This window comes from Salvelinus alpinus, chromosome 20, assembly GCF_045679555.1.
Source record: "Salvelinus alpinus chromosome 20, SLU_Salpinus.1, whole genome shotgun sequence".
In the NCBI taxonomy this organism is placed as follows: Eukaryota; Metazoa; Chordata; class Actinopteri; order Salmoniformes; family Salmonidae; genus Salvelinus; species Salvelinus alpinus.
In genome coordinates, this window is record NC_092105.1 from 41,383,490 (window position 1) to 41,404,563 (window position 21,074).

The 21,074-nt window shown below is 39.5% G+C and overlaps 1 protein-coding gene across 3 annotated transcripts in view; it reads left to right on the plus strand.

Annotated features, from left to right (window-relative positions):
- LOC139546902 (fidgetin-like) overlaps nucleotides 1–21,074 on the plus strand; it is a 35,965-nt gene that overhangs the window by 1,180 nt on the left and 13,711 nt on the right. The gene's annotated exons all lie outside the window — the stretch shown is intronic.

A 21,074-nucleotide genomic window follows, 5' to 3' on the forward strand; every position in this document is an offset into this window, starting at 1 on the left:
AATGTTATTTTGGTGTATGTGTTCAAAATTAAATGTTAACTAACCTACTAGTATGCTACCACTAATAATGATAATAATAACAATAGTATAGGAATAGCATAATACTGAAACTAGCCTGATAATAATGATAGTTATTATTTCACATTGTGTAAATTAGAAGTTTGTGCGTAATTTATCTGTCTTTTGCATTCAAAATGTCTGGTTTTCGCATACTGTTCCATCTTATCTATTTTTGCATGTGTCCTAAAATGTATATTCTGATGTATTGTCCTATTTAATTCACCATTTATCCTTACATGGTGTAAAATGCTTCCCCTATCCGCATAAACAAAATGATAGGGAGGGTTTCAGATTAACATAATTTAAAAGTAGTATTTGAGAGTGGGAGACCAGCTCTTATGTCATAGGCAAAGTGATTGCCGGATGAGGTATTTCTTCCACGTATGTTACAAGATCTAATGTATTTTCTCTACTGTTTTGCCTGTCTCTGATTGAATTAAACCAACACATTAGACCACTGGCATTAGCTCCAAATTGAATGGTCATGCAACCAGCATAGTCCAGGTGCTGTTTCCTCATTTAAGACATTCATGCTTATGAAAGTGTTTGGGTTGTTAACTCTGTTTTTGTGGTGAAATGAATGGGTAAGTGGCCCATCAAATCTTTACATTTTGACATTTGAGCAGACGCTCTCATGCAGAGCGATTCACAGAAGCAATTAGGGTTAAGTGCCTTGCTCGACAGATGTTTCACCTAGTCAGCTCAGGGATTCGAACCAGCGATCTTTCGATTACTGGCCCAACACTCTTACCAGCTAGGCTACCTGCTGTGTCAACAGTCGACCTATGCACGTGTTATTAATCAGATGTTACTTTGTATATGCCATTTCTGATATGGAGAGTTGATAAATGATAGTTATTTAATACCAATAAATAACATGTTAGCCTACTTTCATGGCTACGGTCTGCCTCACAGACAGCAAAAGGCTAGAATTAGAGGAAATGTTTGTGTGTGAACATTCAGTACAGGCGTGTATTGTGAAGTAGGCCAACGTGTGAGTTAATCAATAAGGACAATGATCAGCAGCACAACTCCCACATTCTGAAGTGCTGTTTAGGACCCCTGAAATCAGTCTTGTGTCGGGCTGTCTTTTTCACTTTTGAACATTATGGGAAACTTTGCTCATTCTTTATTGTAATATCAAAGCATTCACATTCAGCATTTACACATTATTTGTCTTCATCCGAATTGGTTAGCCTATTTCTATAGTGTACAGGGGCACATATTACGATCCACTGCAATCCACAGCACACTTCACAAGTTTTAGCAGTTGTTTGGGCGATTAAATACATTTACTACAGATTCATACTTCACATTATGATATTGACACACGAGGATACATCCTGTGTCAGAACTTCTTGGTTTAGCTGGATGAAGTTTTGATCCTCAAATTGAACACTTGTTTTTCGCAATACAGTAATCCAAAATAGTTGTGTTCACACATCTCATTTGCATTTATATGAGAGGGAATTAAATCATCAACAGAGAGCTGAAGTGTGTTTTCATTCCTCTTCAGGAAAATGTACACCACAACCACTTCCATTATGCTGGAGTGTTTTGCTGTAATGTGTTTTCATAAAAGTGGACATGACCATACAGTACATGTGTGTTTTATTTGGTATTTCTCATTGCTTTTTCACATGCCTGATGGTTTTAGGTGAAACTAACTATTTGCATTCAACACTCGCTCTCAAGATGTAGCGGTGTGGTTTAAAAACTGTGATTTAAGCGTTTCTGCTTTCTTTCAACGCATGAACATCTTACATTTTACATGTCAGTTATCAGTACAGTATTCTTTCATTTGGCTATTAGTAGCTGAGGATAGAATAGATAAGAATAGATTACTAGGACCTAGTCCCATTAATTACTATGTCCTAACATAGTACCGGCGCCATAGGCTGCTGATAGGAGATTTTCTTTAGTCCTGATTGAACCTTTTGGCTTCTCCAGTGTGTGTGGTGAATGCCCTGACAACTCTGTTTATTTCTCATTTGGTTGCACTTCTGATTGTGGTTGACATGGATCCTCTAGTTGAGTTTTGCGCTGCGCTTGATGACAGATGCTGACCACTCCCCTTTTCACCACTCTCTTTTCGCCTTACGCCTGGCATGTTGACGTATTAGCAGAGTACTTATGAGCAAATACTGTAGCATGATAGATCATAGCTTTTGATAGCGTGACTACGTTCTACTACAGACTTATTGTTTTTCATTGCATCCACATTTCTTGCGACACCCTTCATAATTTGGGGTTTTATATTGGGAAAGATACAGTATGTAATTGTTGCAATTAGGCAAATTACATTTGCAGTGTATATTTTTTTTAAACGTATAGTTAATAACTTGATCATAAACAATGCAAATGTACATGCACACACTCCTGAATAGTTTAAATACATGTGTTGCCATCAGTCTTCTGTGTTGCTTAAACAAATGTATGTAATTTTAAGAATTTTCGTTGTTTCTTGTTTTTAACTTTTCTCTACATTACAATGCTATTGATTTTGGACAGCATGTATACGAATCATATACCAACAGTTAAGCGTGCTGCTGATGAAAGAAGAGTGAAACTAGTAACCTCCTTGAAGTCCTAAAAAGGCTTAAAGCAGATAAAGCTGTAAGTCTACACCAGCTGTATTTGGCGCATGTGACAAAACATTGATTTCATTTGATAGTACATGCATTTGATCCGAATAGTGCTGAGCCAGTGAAATTATATTTTTCATTGTCCATGAAAAGGTATTCTTGACCATTTAGAGTACTGTACAATTCAAATTGTATTCTTCAGCAACCCTTGAGAGAAGAACATAGGATATAAATTCTGGATGCTACTCAACAAGATTGGGATGCTATTCAATATGGGGATCTTTTGTAGCTCAGTTGGTAGAGCATGGTGCTTGCAATACCAGGATAGTGGGTTCAAATCCCAGATCCACCCACACGTAAAATGTATGCACGCGGGGCTGTATTTCGCTCTGGATAATCATATATCTACATTTAAGCATGCTGAAAGAGATGTGAAACTAGATAATGCATTGGATAAAAGTAACTGCTAAATGGCCTTCAGAAAGTATTCACACCCCTAGACTTTCTCTACATTTTGTTGGGTTACAGCCTGAATTTAACATTGATTACAATTAGATTGTTTTGTCACTGGCCTAAACAGAATACTGCATAATGTAAAAGTGGAATGATGTTTTTAGATTTTTTTTGATCATTTAATTAAAAATGAAAAGCTGAAATGTCATCCCCTGTGTTATGGTAAGTCTAAATAAGTTCAGGAGTAAAAATATGTTTAACAAGTCACATATTGCAGAGTGAAAAGAAGGAAGCCTGTACAGAATAAAATATTCCAAAACATGCACACAGTTTGCAACAAGGCACTAAAGTAACACTCCAAAATAATTTAGCAAAGCAATTCACTTATTGTCTTGAATACAAAGTGGTATGTTTGGAACAAACACATTACTGAGTACCATTCTCCATATTTTCAAGCATAGTGGTGGCTGCATCATGTTATGGGTATACTTGAAATTGTTAAGGACTGGGGAGTATGTCAGGATAAAAAAAATGATCAGAATGGGGCTAAGCACAGGCAAAATCCTAGAGGAAAACCTGCGTCAGTCTGCTTTCCACCAGACACTGGGAGATGAATTCACCGTTCGGCAGTACAATAACCTAAAACAAACCCATAATCTACACTGGAGTTGCTTACCAAGAAGACAGTGAATGTTCCTGAGTGGCCAAGTTACAGTTTGACTTAAATCTGCTTGAAAATCTATGGCAAGACTTGAAAACAACCTTTCGAAAATAATAATGGGGAAATATTGTTCCATCCAGGTGAGCAAAGCTCTTAGAGACTTACCCACAAAGGTGATTCTAACATGTATTGACTCAGGGATGTGAATACTTATGTAAATTAGATACTTCTGTATTTCATTATCAATAAATTAGCATAACTGTCTAAAAACATGTTTTCACTTTGTCATTATGGGGTATTGTGTGTAGATGGGTGAGAGAATTTTTTTTTTTTAATACATTTTGAGTTCTGGCTGTAACATAACAAAATGTTGAATAAGTCAAGGCGTATGAAAACTTTCTGAAGGAACTTTATATTATTATTATATATGATACCACCACATTCTCTTCTTATTGGAGCAACAAGTCCTCACAAAACATAGAAGGCACAGAGCCTTACGATATTGACATTTCTGTCCCCTCTCATTATGATATATAAACCTCAAAATTCACCGGTCAAACATGTTTGTTTTTTTAGCCAATATTTTAGATACTTTTCACTCTAGCATTTTCCTAACCAACACCATACATGATGACATATCATACATATACTGTATGTATACACTTTTCTAAGTTATGCAGTTGAATTGTAGAATGTAGCTGTTTTGGACACATTCATTCCACCTTGTCAGATGCTTGGGAACCCTGTCCAACAGTAAATAGCAGAGACCAACCTCTGAAGCAGAGTCTAGAGCCATAACATACGCACAAGCTTCACTGCTTCCGATTAACACCAAGTATGGAGATCGTAGACCACAGACAGTCTGGTAGAACCATAATGAAGCAGTGGGATTTCACCGTTGTCTGTAGATAGCGTACCTTCCTCCCTCAGAGAGCTACAGTATAGGGTGCATTATGATACGTGAGGGCTCAAATTGGCTTCAGTAGAAGATGTGACCAGAGCCATTTCCTGTGACATGGTGTGTGTATGAATAGGGCTGACAGTTTTTTATTGTCCTTTAATAGTGACAATTAAAGTGAGCTTGTGACTAACTTAAGTAACTCCTGTGTAAACACCCCCTGGGAGGTCTTGCGGGGCTGTTGTAAATTGATAACACGCTCATCCGTACTGACGGATACATTTGTCAGCAACTGTAACAAATCCCATTCAGTCTCTCCCGTCTCAATTCTAGACAAAGCCTTGTGCAAATGAAACCAGTACAAGGTTGTCATCTTTAAGCAAATATGTTAAGTGTTGTCTTTCGTGCTTTTCGTCTGAAAAGCGAGGGAGAGCCCAAGGGAGTGAGACTCATGCAAATAGAACAAATCCCATCTCTTCTCAGAGCAGCATCCCCCTCTTCTCTCTACCTCTCCCCCTCTCTCTCTCTCTCTCTCTCTCTGTCTCTTTCGTCTCCCTCATGGCAGCTTGCTATGTTATCTTTGTGTGTGTCTCGGTGCGCTGACAATTTCTCCAGTGATCTAAGTTGGGGTGCATTAGAAAGTGGAAACAGCTGTCTGTTGCTATACTGAGAGACGTGTGTGCTCTACTGCAAAGACGAAGGATCATGAATCCTTGACATCCTCCCCTCCCACCCCTTCTACCCCTTCTACCATCTCATTTAGACACAGGGACTGTCTGCTCACTGTGTTTTTTTGTTCTGACTGACAGCATAGCATAGGCATGTTCTAAAATGCATGTGGGTCCATTATCAGTTGCTTGTGCTTACACTTCATATCTCCTTCCTTCTGCCCTGTTCTCTTATTTATGCACACTTTCTGGATCTAAAGACATACGTTTCTATTTAGATCCTTAATAAACGTAATACATTCAAAAAAGTGATAACACTGGACATTAACTGAGTCCGTTATCCTACTTCTTGGCTTTATATCCAATAGATGTGGGTTAGTGTAGGCTACTTCTGATTGGCTATTGTGTTACTTCCATAAACTCTTAGTGGTATTCATTTGGTCTTAAAAGGCACTAGGTCCATTTCTTTTGAAGCCCTTGTCTTTAAGGAGTTTAGCCCCAACTCAGATATATGCTTGACATTTACTGTACATGTTGTGGAAAGAGCAGCGTTTTTCAAACAGTTGCTTTATTCAACCTTTTCTGAAGATTAGTAGTTGACTGTTGTGTTTAGTGTATTTAGAGCCAGATTACCTCTAACCTTACCCTCACCTTAACCCTAGCCATCACACTTAAAACCATAACCAGTGGCTAAAGAAGATAGTGAAATGAGGAACATTTGCACATAGAATTGTAATATGCTTACATCCTTCAAGAGAATAGTACGAATGATATCCTTTAGGCATGATACCAGGTAGCAGTCAGTCATTAACACATAAATTGTTTGACTGACCAACATGTTAGTCTGCATAACCTCATCCGTCCTGATCTTTTATATAGATCGTACTATTCCACAGTATATTGAGCTTACTTAGTGGCCGGTAATAACTTTAAATGATTTCAAAATTCCTACAGCAAAATTCCTCACTCTGGCCATGTATGTCATATGGGTAATTTAAATAATTTAAATGTATCATAACGTTAAAGCGCTTTTCTTGCCATTTGAAACAATGAAATGTAGGTTTTGTTTCATCTCCTTCACATAAGCCTGTCTCTGTCTCTCTGCACTCATAAAGAGTGGAGGCAGCACAGAGCCTATTGGGGATTGGTTAGAATAGACAATCCCCAGGTGTACTAAACTAGGTTTAGCAGTAATGCTTTTAATCTGGACTTGTAGGAGATTCATGTGCATTCATAGATTTGCTTCAGTAATGATCATACCTCCAGTGGCAGTGAGAGAGACATTTTTCCTAAATCACTGAGGTCCTCATTACACTGTTTACATTTTAATTAGACATGCTAAACTTTTGATTTCTAATGGCCATAATGATTGGAGATTTTCTCCTCTTTAGTTCAAGGGAGGCAGAGGCTCCATGCTGAGCATACAGTTATACTGTAAGGGCAGGAGGAGCCTTTTCTCTGGTGACAGCTCAACGTGCTAGAAAATATATATATTTTTAAAGGCCCAGTGCAGTCAACATTTTATTTTTGTATCATATTGTACAACATCTGATGAGACTAACATTGTAAAAGTCAGATTGTTTTAATCAGTTTTATTTCCTGATAGTTGCTAGTTGAAAATACAAACTACACAGGACCTAATCAGCAGGTTTGCATGGGCAGGAGTTTTGGCTTTCCATGGTGACATCACCATGCGGTAAACTGGTTAATATACCAATAACAAAAAGAGACCCAAATCTCTCTGCCAATAACAGCTAGTTTTCAGTTTCCCCCTTCCTACTCAGACCATGCCTGGAGCTGGCCCTGAGTGCTCTCTTAAACATGTTTGGGCTAGGGAAATTATTGTCAAATTGTTATCATATCAAGAAATCCTCAAATATGTTTGATATTTTTAAAATTACAGTATATTCTTATGTATTAAAAGTTTTGCTCTTGCAAGGACTTGTATAGATGTCTGGACGTGGCTCCCTAAAGCCGATCTTGCCATGTGAGGTAGCCTATGGGATGGCAGGAAAGGTCAGACACTCAAGGATTCTATTCAACAAATTCTACAATTGAATGATTTTCAAAATTAGGGACATTTAAAAAATTGTTAGAGTTTATCATTCTGTTCTTGAGTATGTAGCTTAACATTGAACAACCTTGGGAAAAAAGGGAGGCGCTTTTTCCTGCTTCAAGGTGTTTCCTTGCATAATGCTTTTAGAGTTTTCTATAGCATTTGAAGTACCTCACAAGAGGATAAGAGAATATGTTACTGTATTGAAATTCCACTTGTCTTCTCACAAAACACATGCCTAATCTTTTGAGCGAGGCCACCATCCTTGGTCGCCTCCAAGCCCAGGTATTCAACAAGTCTGGAACAGAGCAGATACTCGACTCAAGATTCAGGTCAAAGCTTCCAATTAACATTTTGTCTCTTTTTAGAGCTAGGGTAAATCTAAGATCACGCAATAGTTAACATTCTTTTATTTACTATAATATCCTCCTTGAGTGTTTGAAATTCATTGTATTATTCCAAGTTCATATTATCTTCTAGTCTCTTCATCTTGGTAAACTTTGTGTTGAATTGCAATTGGGAACATGGAAGGAGTCTGCGTGTGCTGTAATTCAGCCTCCATAATCATCATTTGTAAAATGCCAGGTTGATTTCTTTTAATTAGAGATTTTGCCACAAAAGACATTAGTAGCTGTACAGCTTCTTACTGACTATACCAGAATAGATTCACATAATGACACAGTAATTGTGTAATTACTGTATTGAAATGAATGTCTCAATAAAGTTACACATTAATATTCAAGAGACTAGGCATGCGTTTCCGTGAATCTGAAAGTCAATGTTTTAGCTGCTTTCCTGTCTTGGAAATTCCTTCTGGAATGATGAATAGAGTCATCACTTTGACTGGTTAGTTGTCTCAAATTGATATTTTGATGTTTCACTAAAGAACACATAAAAGAAGTCAAATCTTAATTAGGAAGATGATCATAGGGAGACGCGCTATCAGTGGTGCTCACTAACTTCACAGTGATTCATTCATCCTCGGCGGAATTGTGTGGCTGACAGGTTGGCTGGGTGCCATGGACTAGCAGAGAGAACCTTGAGTGCCGGGGAGAGGATGGGTCTGAGGCCTGTCTGCAGGAGAGGAGAGAGGAGAGGAGAAGAGAGGGGCTGGTACACTGCCATGGAGGTTTAAGGCATCAGGCTGCGGCGGGCAGGCAGGCGGGCAGGCTGAGTGTGTCTGCGGTGTCAGTGACGTGATGATATCAACCAGTGCAGGGGTGAGTGAGTGCTACTGGCCGTGGTCGTGGGGGGGGGGGGGCTACACTACGTAGTGTGATTATCTCATCCTGCCTTCTGCACTGGAGCGCGCCACTTTAGATGGCCAAGAGACAAACTGCAGACAACCCTGGCTCATCCTAGTCTTTTTCAAGGCAAATGTCCTACGTCCTGGTTTTCTATTCGAGTTTAGACTAGGCTGCCTAGTTAAATAAAGTACACAATGAAACAAATGCTTGTGTCTAAAGTTAGTGTTTTGAAACGGAAAAGATTAGCACCGAGAACAAAGTGGTGCATCGCTCTCCGTTGTTTTCATAAAAGCAGAAGCGTTTCGCATGAGCAGATGTGAAAAGCAGCCTATTTGTTGCCTGTTGATTGATATTGCTTATTTGGTAGACCAGCAGCAGTAATATATTACTGAACAGTATAATGATCATCCTCAAAAGACTGGAGATGTATTTTATTGGTTAGGATATTGCAAACATCATCCCTCTTAGTACCTTCTTCACCCCAAGAAAATAGTTTAAGATGACCCTATTTCTAGCCACAAAGGTACAATATGTTTGGTTTCAAATGAGCTTAAAATGAGTTTCCATAAAGTTCATTTCAGCTCCTGCACAATACAAACACTCACTGTTGCACCGGGATGTTTGTTTTTATACAACGGTTGGGTCTAATCCTGAATGCTGATTGGTTAACACGGTTTGTAAATACTGTACATATAGAATGAATAATTCCCCACTGTGAAACCTTTGACCCTACCAATGTCCTGTGCTCAAATTGTGTGTACTAGGTATGGATAGACGCAAAGCCAATATATGTGATCAGATATCTAAAGTTACTTGGACTACCATGAGTCCTTTGTCTCTCTCAGCCACAAGCAGACTATCCCATTGGAAACGGATAGCCATGGAAAGGCTTGTTTTGCGTGTGGCCTATTTGACGTTCCCTCTTAGTGTCCACATGGAATTAGATTAATTTAAACCAGGGAAAAAAATAGTCCTCATGAAGAGTTCAGCATCATCCTGGAGCTTTATGAGGGCTGACACCTCTTTTGTGTTCATTATCGGGAAATCACCTCAGGGAGTAGTGTTGACTTTGCATGGTCTAAAATAGCTGTTACAGAGCACTGTTCCATGCTCTCTGGTTCACTTAGATTCCTGGGCTCGGGGGAGGGAGGTGGAAATACCCAATCAAGGTTTTGCTGAGAAACCTTAAACATTGTATTAATTCTGTCTGTTTCGAAAAGGGAATCAAGTCAGCTAAAACCTATATTGGCGGTCTATCCCTCTCTAGTATGTTCTGACCTTTATTCTAGTTAAGCCGGTGCCTGGAGGAAAGTATGGACTCTGAGGAGACTTCGGTACAAACTAATGCCCCCTTTCGGAGAGTGGTTACCCATATTATATTGATCTCATGTTCTCTGATATTGTTCATATTTTGTGTTTGAGGGAGGAACATGATATTGAGTCTGGTTAGTTGACTAACCATCGAATTACTGTAACTGACCAGTTGATTGGCACCCCAAAGTCAGCAGTACATACTGTATCGCTAAATCAAAATGTTCACTTCCAGTCCCGGCATTCGAGTGTCCTTCCTCTTTAGGCAAGGTTATATTATTCAAGTACTTACCACTCACTTAACTTCACTACCGTTTTCAAGACTAAGTATGACCTAGGTTTCTTTGTTTTGAAATGTGATATTTAAATGTAACAAAGGGAAAAAGTGTTAATTATTTTGGAATTCAACAGCAATTAGTCACCAAAGAGGGTTCTTACTCAATAACTATTTCTAGCCAAAATATTATCATATTATATTTATGGAACATTTATTAGATTTTTATCAGCACACTTGGCCCATGTAGATTTATCTCTATGCCAAACCCTGACTGAATCTGCACCCCCCACATATTTAACCGTATCCCCAGAGCCCTCAGCCACCCCTGTTGTTTCCATTATTCACTCCAAAAGTTTCACGTAGTATGGGAGGCTAGGGGGGCGATTTTTTTTTTGTCTGACTAAATGTATCTAGAGCAAAGTCACTGTTTTATGCAAAATTTGCTCTGCCTTGGGAGGCAGCGGTTGCATGTAGGAGGAGTGAGTGCTTGGACAGGGGATGAGGCATGTATGGTGGCAGGCTGTGTGTGCCTGTCAATCTGTCACCCAGGCCTAACATTCATCCCTAGAGATACCTGGGGGAGACCCCACCAGCACCCAGTCTGCCTCAGCTGCCGGCCACGCGGTGACAACAGCTTCCCACAGAGAGGGGAAGTGTCATTGTATATATGTAAACTAGTGACAGATGACTGGAGACATGCGGTCCGTAGACACTAGGGCTGAAAGTAAACTAGACTGCTTGTTTGCCTCTCTCTCCCCTTATCCCTCTCCATCCTGGACTAAAGAGACAAAACATCAAGCTCCACAACCGTGGTGGAATACATTGACAACAAAGTCAAAGATATGAATGAAAAGGATGCAAATCATTTGGCATGAAAGTGGCATACTACATGTGGAAGCTTGTGTTTCTTTTTGAAAGGCCTTTGCTAATAATTGCCTAGGAGTGAAGATTTTGTGTGTCGGCCTTCAGGCAGCTTTTCTAGGTCGCTGAGGTTATGAAGGCCAGTGTTACACTCCCAGCAGCCTTACTTCAACCCTCACTCTGGAAATAGAACATGCAACGTCACATCGAGCCAGAGAGGATGTGGATTCCAGGCCTCAGTGGCCAGAGGCTGCACATGTGGAATCTGCTCGGGTATTTGACCTGAGTGTTTGAAACGTGGAATGCTCCCTGTGGGTTGTTGTTATTTCATGCATACCCAAATGAACAGCTCGGTGATAGCCTTGTGTAGAGCGTTCGCGTATTGTAGAGACTTACTGTTGACTATTCATCAAGGGGACTCGTAAGCCTACCAGCCAAAAGCAGATTTGCTAAACATTATGCACACTAGCTGCAAGAGAGCCAAAATGGAATGAATAAATCAGAAACGTGTTATGAGGGAAATATTATCTGTAAAACATTGCCCTTTTGTAGGCTAGTCATCAGGATACAACAGACTATTCTCACCATAACAAGTTTTCAGTCTGAACAACAGAAGATGGGCTTTTAAGACTGTTTATTGCCCAGTGAGTGCTGGGTCAGGGATGATGGTAAATACGGAATGGGGTAGTGGACATAAATCTTCTTGATAAAGCAATAAGGCCCGAGAGGCCATGGTATCTCATGAAAATGGGTATTGCTACGGGGCGTTGTTAGACACTGAGTAACATTAACAATATACTGTATCATGGCCCCCAGTGCATTATCGCTTTATTAAAACACGTCCACCCACATTTCCATGAAAGAAAGGTGATCAAATGTTTCACGAAGATCCTGCCGCAAATCACTGTTCAGTTACTAAGCAACAGTACTAACAATACACCACCGTAGAACGGCAATATGTAGAAGCGCAGAGTTTAAACAATGGCTCGTGAAACCCCATAATTTCCCCATGAATACAACCTCATTGCCCACTACCATTCTCACAAAAATCACTGTAGAAAGAGTAACTAGCAAGCTTCAATTTTGCTGTCACAATTTGTATTTGTGGCAAAATCAAATCAAACAGCAGTGAACTGTCCCAATATTGTCAATACTCTCTCAAGTAACTTATTTACAATAAGGTAATCTTCTAGTGCTGTTTTACTGGTCAGCTTAATATTATGGTTTGGAATTAATCACCATTAATTAATGAGGAGACATCTGTTGCAACCAACATAAATGGACATGACAGAGAGGGATGGGGAGCAGTGTTAATTGGATGGCGCAGCGTTGACTTTTGCGTGAACTTTTTCTGCATTTGATCATTCTTAAAATGTGATTGCACCACATGATGGCTTAGGCTCACTTAGACTCGGAGCCATGTGTCTTTACTGTATGAGCGAAGCATCTGATGTTACTGTCTGTGTCTGCCGGTGGAAAAAATCCATCAGCTCTGATGAGATCCTGCACCTTAGAGCATACCCATGCCAACCTATCTTTTTTAAGCCCAAAGACTGATATTGTGCTATTTTTAGTTCCACACAATTCAAAGAGACAATTCACATTTGAGCAATGGGTGGGTGACCTTAGGTTGTGTATATTGATTGGGATTTGTTTCTTAATAGAATTGTGTCTAATTAATTCGATTTTAATTGGGAGAAAGCAGAACATGCAAATGCAGCACATTCTGATTCAATCGTTATTTAAACTGCGTAAAAAAATTGTACATCAGCGTCTACTTAATGGAATATCGTTGTTCTTTGTTGCGCTTTGTATTGTGCTTTAAGTAGTAATCAGAACAGGTAATTCTGGTGTGGTGGAACAATATATATCTAATGGGTTAAGGATAAATAAGACATTAGAAAGACATCTGTTTTATAACTGCCTTGTCTTTTAATTATCATCGATGACCATCATTCCCTGTACCATATCTATTTAAAGCCCAAATGCAGGGATGTTAGAAATGAACTTTCGACCTCAGTCATTTCACAATTTGTAAAGAAATGTTTTGGAATAATTCATTCTACTGGGCTTCTTGGCTCATTTCCTCAAAATCACTGTCCTCTTAGCGGGCCGCCCCCTCCCTGTCATCAGCACCGCCCACACTGGTTTGCACTGGGCCTCACTAGACACCATGTCAATGCTCCAGACACCATCAGCCACCACCAGCAACCCAATCAGCAGTTTACTGCCAATGGCCTCCATTTCTGCCCATTAGGCTGACCAATGACCAATGTTAACCAGTGAAGCGTATTGTAAATGTGTACTACGCTAGTGTGCTGATGCCCCTCTGGTTCCTGTTACAGTAACTCACCCACTGGGCAAAAACAGGTTGAATCAACGTTGTTTCCGTGTCATTTCAACCCAAAAATCAATGTGATAACGTTGAATTAACGTGGAAAACTGATTGGATTTGCAAAAAGTAATCAACTTAAAGAGCATTTCGTCTTTTTTTCAATCAACTTTTAACCTATATGCATTGATATGGTGATTTTTTGTTGTTGTTGATTTCACGTTGAATTCACGTTGGTTGACAACTCACCCAAATGTAAATCAAAACTAGACGTTGAAAAGACGTCTGTGCCCAGTGGGCAGAGATCCCAGTTCCATGGTTTAAATGATCCCCCATTCTTTCCTGAGATAATACTATAAATTCTACAATATTCTGGATTCTCTTGAGATTTTGCAGAAAGCTTTTGGCAAAAAACACCCCAATTTGTATTGATTGGCCACTTGATTAATGTAGCGTTCTAGCGATGACAGGTCATGGAAGATGAACAGCCCTGAAGTGCATCATTCATTTTTGGCCCGACGTTTAGTTCGAGGGAGGCACACAGTGTGCCCATTAAAGTCAAATGTGTTTATACTGCTTATCACTGCATGTTTGTCAGTTTGCAAGCTGCTTGTTGTCTCCCCTTTGCTCAAGTCAGCTTTTGTCTTCTCAATTGCATTAGTTTAGAGATGTCTTTTGTCTCGGTTGCCAATCAATACTGAGATGACAGCTGAATCCAGGCAGTGAGAACTCATACACAGATAAATAGATCTGTCTGAATCAGGAGGTCCTAAGGACCATCCAGCACAATGGGACTGCCAAGATTTACTGAGGCTATGATGTTTTCTCCATGAAACTTCTGACTAGCTTTGTTAGAAACTTTATTTGTCTCTCCACTGAATAGCCGTGATATATTCTCGGCTGTAGGGCTTTAACTATATCCACAATAAAACACCAGAGCAGATTGAAAATTACGTAAATGATGGGAGTTTTTTTTTTTTACGGTGAACTGAGTGATACATAGTACACGTAGCAATCAGATTCTATGGAAGTGTAACTGTACTGCCCTCGCCACAGAGCACTTACTGGGCAGTGTGTGCCGGTGGGCGAACCAATCTCCCAGACAGCTCTCTCCTTGTAAAAGTTCCTCTTTATAGTTTCCCTACTTCACTTCAGTAACTTTATTACAGTATAGCTGAGAGATTTCTATTTCATATTGACCTAAGATTGCTTCAGTTGTCTCATTTCACCTTTTGTCTGGCTTGTGTTGGAGAAATGACCTTCCTCCACACCGGCAGTCGATAGTGACCATACAGTAGAATGCTTCAGGGAAAGTTAGTTACGGTGACAGACAAAGTTCCTTTCTTGGTTCGTTTAATTAAATAGTTTCAATTAGTCTTCTATTGAAAACTGTAATTGTTCTATAGATAGGAGGTAATTGAATAAAACAATAGCCTTGTCGTCTTTTGTGTAAAAGACAACCATTTTATTGTTACTTTTATTGCTGGCCTGTCTCTATCATTGTCTGTACAAAGGCCTCTTGATAGATGTAGTTTCTGTCATTTCTGCACGAGTTTGATAGAAGTAACTCCCCCTACAAGTGAACTGTGCCGAGTTGTATCGTTCGTGGGCCTAGTTATGTTGCATTTATTTTTCTTTCATAGAAGATGGGATCTATTCCAGCGTTATTAAACTATGTGGATGCCTTTTCCTTACGGAAGAGCTGAGTTCACTTCAAGAAAACCCAAAAAACTATTCCCCTAGTAGAGGAAAGGTTGAGTTAGCAATATTTTGTTACACACAGTGTGGATGGAGTTGTGCAGCACAGAGAAAAGGAGATGCTGACCAGGGGTTGTTACTTTAGTCTTTTAAAGTGTGTTTGTGTTTGCGGCGCACCTAGCAGAGAAATAGCACACCCCAGACTGGCCCTAGAGTGAGGAGACGTCCTGAAATGTAGACATCCACTGCTGAAATGTCTGTCACAATAGCCATCAGAAAGTATTCACACCCCCTGACTTTTTCTACATTTTGTTGTGTTACAGTCTGAATTAAAAATGGATACAATTTAGATTTATTGTCACTGGCCTACACGCAATACGCCATAATGTCAAAGTGGAATCATGTTTTTCGAATTTGTTACAATTTCATTAAGAATGAAAAGCTGAAATGTCTTGAGTCAATAAGTATTCAACCCCTTTGTTATGGCAAGCCTAAATAAGTTCAGGAGTCAAATTTGCTTAACAAGTCACATCATAAGTTGCATCGACTTATGAGCAATACTAATGTTTAAGATGATTTCTGTATGTATCCCACAGTTGAGCAGTGAATTTCAAACACAGATTCAATCACATAGGCCCGGGATTTTTTCCAATGCCTCTCAAAGAAGGGCACCTATTGGTAGATGGGTAAAAAAAAAGGCAGACATTGAATATCCCTTTGAGCATGGTGAAGTTATTAATTACATTTTGGATGCAAGTGTCCTTCCTAACTCAGTTGCCGGAAAGGAATGAAACAGCTCAGGTATTTCACCATGAGACCAATGGTGACTTTAAAATAGTTACAGAGTTTAATGGATGTGATAGGAGAAAACTGAGGATGGATCAACAACATTGAAGTTACTCCACAATACTAACCTAAATGACAGAATAAATAGAAGGAAGCCTATACAGAATTAAGATATTCAAAACATGCATCCTGTTTGCAACAATTCACTAAACTAATACTGCAAAAAATGTGGCAAAGCAATTCACTTTTTGTCCTGAATACAAAGTGTTATGTTAGGGGCAAATCCAATACAATATGTTATTGAGTACCATTCTCTATATTTTCAAGCATAGTGGTGGCTGTATCATGTTATGGGTATGCTTGAAATCGTTAAGGACTGGGGACTTTTTCAGGATAAAAAATAAATGGAATAGAGCTAAGCACAGGCAAAATATTAGAGGAAAACCTGGTTCAGTCTACTTTCCACCAGACACTGGGAGATGAATTCACCGTTCAGCAGGACAATAACCTAAAACACAAGCCTAAATCTACACTGGAGTTGCTTACCAAGAAGACAGTGAATGTTCCTGAGTGGCCGAGTTACAGTTTTAACTTAAATCTGCTTGAAAATCTATGGCAAGACATGAAAATGGTTGTCTAGCAATGATCAACAACCAATTTGACAGAGCTTGATGAATTTTGAAAATAATAATGGTCAAATGTTGCACAGTCCAGGTGTAGAAAGCTCTTAAGAGACTTACCCAGAAAGACTCTAACGTGTAATGGCACAGGGGGTTAGTGTTTTATATTTCATAAATGTTTTACAAATGTTAGAATTTTTGTTCTACTTTGACATTACAGAGTATTTTGTGTAGATTGTCGACAAAAGTAAAAATTAAATCCATTTTAATCCCACTTTGTAACACGACAAAATGTGGAAAAAGTCAAGGGGTATGAATACTTTCTGAAGGCATGGATATGGACACTGGGGAATAGCGGCATAATTATTTTTTTTTAAGTTGACTGTTTGAATAGCACAAGTAGATTAGTAGTTTATAAGTCTACCAAGACCGTATGCTGCTACCATTCTGGCCCATTTCCATTACCTGTCTTCCTAGGCTTACTGTAGAGTTAGTCAGGGGCCTTGAAACAGAGCACTGCGATGCCTGTGGATGGTGGTGGTCAAACCTATCATTGTAGACCCAGCGTCTTGTAAACAAAAATCCATACACTCTTTCCTGCAGATTGGTGTTTTACATCAACATTGCGTTGGCAGGAATCAGATTATTAACAGTTTTAGTCCGTTGTAAAGTCTAGTGGGTGGAAGTGTGAAGTAATCACAGTAGTGAATCGGACCAGTGAACAAGGAAATTTGTTCATTTCCAATGGGGCCGGCCTATTGGTTTGTGAATCAAATGACTGGCTCCTCGTGTCATTAAACCGCTGAGATGCGGTAAAAATATGATAAGTGATAAATGTGTTAAACACCCAGAATACTTTCTTCCTCCTCGTTTTTTCTCTTTATTGAAGACATCCTTGTGGGGATAGGACTTTTGGGACTGGGAATGGGGACGTCGGTGAGAGTGTGGATTTTGGTCAATGAGCCTTAGTGTAGCAAGGTCGCCATCCTCAGCTCCTCTCCTTTGAAGTGTGTAAGAGATCCCTGAGGAGGGATGGAGTACCCATCCTTGAACAGAGTTTGCAGAGACTTGCAAAACCCCTGCTTACATTTTCTTAATGTTCTCTACGGTTAAGTAGAGCACATTTGAAACAATAACTACTATTCTATAATTCTTCAGCTTCACCATTTGTACTGTATCATACTGTAAAGCCTAATTGTATTATTTTCCATACAAGAACATTGGATTGTTCACAGTTTCTGTGTTGAGGGCTGTTGATTTGCATGTCTGAGGATTTAACTGTACTTAATAAGACTTGTAATCGAATAGGTTGCCTTGCGTGTCTCTTGGCCTCAATAGTCATGGTTTAATGAGCATCGCTTGGACAGAACAATGACGGCTCAGAAACACTCTCAACCCCATGATTTTGTATTACGGTTAATCAGAAAATGGCAAATACAAGACACTTGTTTCTTTCCAAAGCCTATAAAATGAAACTATTCGTCATTTTGCATAATTCAGAGTAGAAGTACTGTTCACACTTGGCACATTGAACCATCCTCTGCTCTCATACGTTGGAACAACCCATTTGATGCCTCTAAGCTCCGGTGAGTTTGTTTACAAATGACAGATCAATATGTTATTATTATACTCTCTGTAGTTCAGATGTCAGCCAAGATAAGTTTCTCCTGAGAATCCCCAATAGTATCCAAGGATAGAGAGTTGCTCAAGTTGTCTTCTTATTCAGTCAGGGACACTAATATATCAATGGCTCAGTATGAAAGTAAACCGAACATGTTATATAACGATAGAACTGTGCTATATGTGAAGAAAGTATTCTTATCTTGGGAATGAGGAGTAAACCTTTTTCGACAATATGAAAATGTGTGGATATGTGTGTTCATTAAAAGTATCGACTGATCTGTGAGTTTGAGAGTCCGCGCTGGTTTCATAGTTCAGTCATGATGCGACAACAAGCATACACTTGTGTTGAAGTACGGTTGGGTTCTGCCCTGCAATGTTCAGAGGAGAGTCTGATGTTCTAGTTTTGATGTGTTAAACTTTCAGTCAAATCTAAGACATGCTTTTTACTTGTTCATTGAAATGACTTTACACTATTGTCTAATTTAATGGCATACTCTATTGCCATTGTGGAGAGAATCATATGGATCCCCGTGCAAGTTTCACTCAAATGAATTATTATAACAATCTACACAGGCAGATAAAACAGGACAAGAGGTATTATGTGTAGGGATTTGCATAATGATGATGATTCATTGCTGTGCTTCAGCATTTCTGTATAGTGTTTGATGTTGAGGTCGAAATGTGTGCAGTACTTTATGGGCATACATATAAAGTGTGGAAATAAGAAGCTTTGTGCAAATTCAAAAAAAAAAGACAATCATCGGCCAATGAGAATGCAACGGTAGAAGAGTTGAATAGGGATGGAGATTGGCGCAATACATGCATGTGCTTCCTTGTTTTGTCCGAGAGAGAGAGAGATGGAGGGAGGGAGGGAGGGAGGGAGGGAGGGAGGGAGGGAGGGAGGGAGGGAGGGAGGGAGGGAGGGCTCCCAGACATCTAGTAGTGTCTGTTGTCTCTACCCACAGTGTCTGTTGTCTCTACCCACAGGATTAGGCTGCTTTGTGCTCATGATACTTTTAAGAACCGCCCCAAGTCAGGCTGCAGAAAATGGAACATTTTGACATGAAGCCGTTTCAATTATTATGATGTGGCTATAGTTTTCAGTCAAGCCAAAAGGACTGTGTAACGTGTGCATGTGTGTGTGTGTGCGTGCGTGCTCCCGCGTGGGTTTCTGTTAGATCTTAAACTGCCTTTTTTTGGTTGGGAGTCTCAGTTTGCTGGTTTTCATTGATCTTCATTGATCTGGTTTGAAGTGATTGTGTTAGTTGAATTTACATGTACAGTATGTCTTTCATGTTACAAATTTGCTGTGAAAAATTACTCACTTTGGGACTTAAAATCTGGTAAAGACCTTTAGATAGTAATTATGGAGCCTCTTTGTCCCAAGCCTCTACCAACCTTGAAATAAGTCACTTGAAAATGATTATTGCAACCATTATAAGATAATGGATAGTCATTACACTCCTGCTGTCATGTGATCTTGAAACATGATGCATCCATTGTACTTACCGGCCTCTTAATATCAGAACATACTGTTTGTAATGATTTATAGTTACTACAATTTAATGTGCATTGTGTCTTGGTTGTTGGCTCAATAATTAGCACATTTTATCTGATAAATGACCAAGCAGGAGGTGAAAAGCATTTTTTTTTTGCTCTATTAATGTCAGTGGGAAAAAAACTGACTGGATCTGTTGTTTTGAAGAGAGATTCATTTCCACAATAATAATTCAAGCCTCGACATTTCTATTTCTCTCCTGCCGTGTCTGAGTTTATGACTTAATTTTTCCCTCTCCACCTGATATACAAGGTATACAATTCATTGTTGGCTATGTCAACTCTCTTGAATAATCAAGGTGCTATTATTGTTTGTAACCCATTTCAATTCAACCACAGACAATGACAATTTGTTTAGTAGAATTGATGTAATATCACATATTTCCTTATCCTGAAGCACTGTAAACAAGTCCCTATGTCGTCCATCTAACGCAATCCGCTGAAAATAAGCACCTGTGCCTGATGGCAGCCTGGGTATAAATAAAAGCATTGGGATACAAGTTGGATACAACTGAAGTATATTTGGAGACTTGGAAACCTGTTTGTATTTACTGTATAGTGTAGCAGGCCCACGTGTGCTGGGTAAATGCCACAGTGAGACACTCGCCTCTATTCCCTCAGGGATATATTGTCGGAGGTAAGAGTGCTTTTGCTTCCAGGGAAAGGGAACAGGCACATTGTATCACTGAAGGAGCTGGCTGCTTTGAAAGGAATAATCTGTGTTTACTAGATTGAAATGATTACAGCTCTGTGACAGCGGGCTGCCTCTGTGTCTCTGAGAATAGCATCATGAATATTACTGTGATTACAAAGAGTGGCCTTGTCACAGGAAATTGACTGTTTGATTGACAGGCCAACTACATTAATGTAATAATGATAAGTGCACTGTAGATTTACACTCATATCCCGATTGCCTTGGAATCGTCTGGAATCTGTTAGCTAGCTTCCATTCTCTTAATCGGTGTGAAAGTAACCACAATTAACCACAACACCACTGTGATGTTGACTGCTGTCTCTGACCATATTCAAAGGTAATTACTTGATTAATTGTGGTTTGAACATTTAATTAGATTACCATACCCTGGAGGTAAGGTGAGGTAAGGTGACAAAGTCAGTCTGTTGCACTGTTGAATCCTGAAAGATGTATTAGTTGTTATGAGTGTATGGTTAATTTGAATCATCAGATAGCAGAAAATGATCCGCACCAGCGACGAACAGAGCACCTTGCACTCTCCTCTGTCAAATTCATTGACAGTGCAGTCTGGCTGAGAAATGGATGGGTTGAACCCGTGAAAAAGACAGTGACTGAGAGAGGCATATCTTTACTAAATGAGGGGTTAAATGGTGCCCTGTGGTCTAAAGATTCGTCGGAATTACTGCC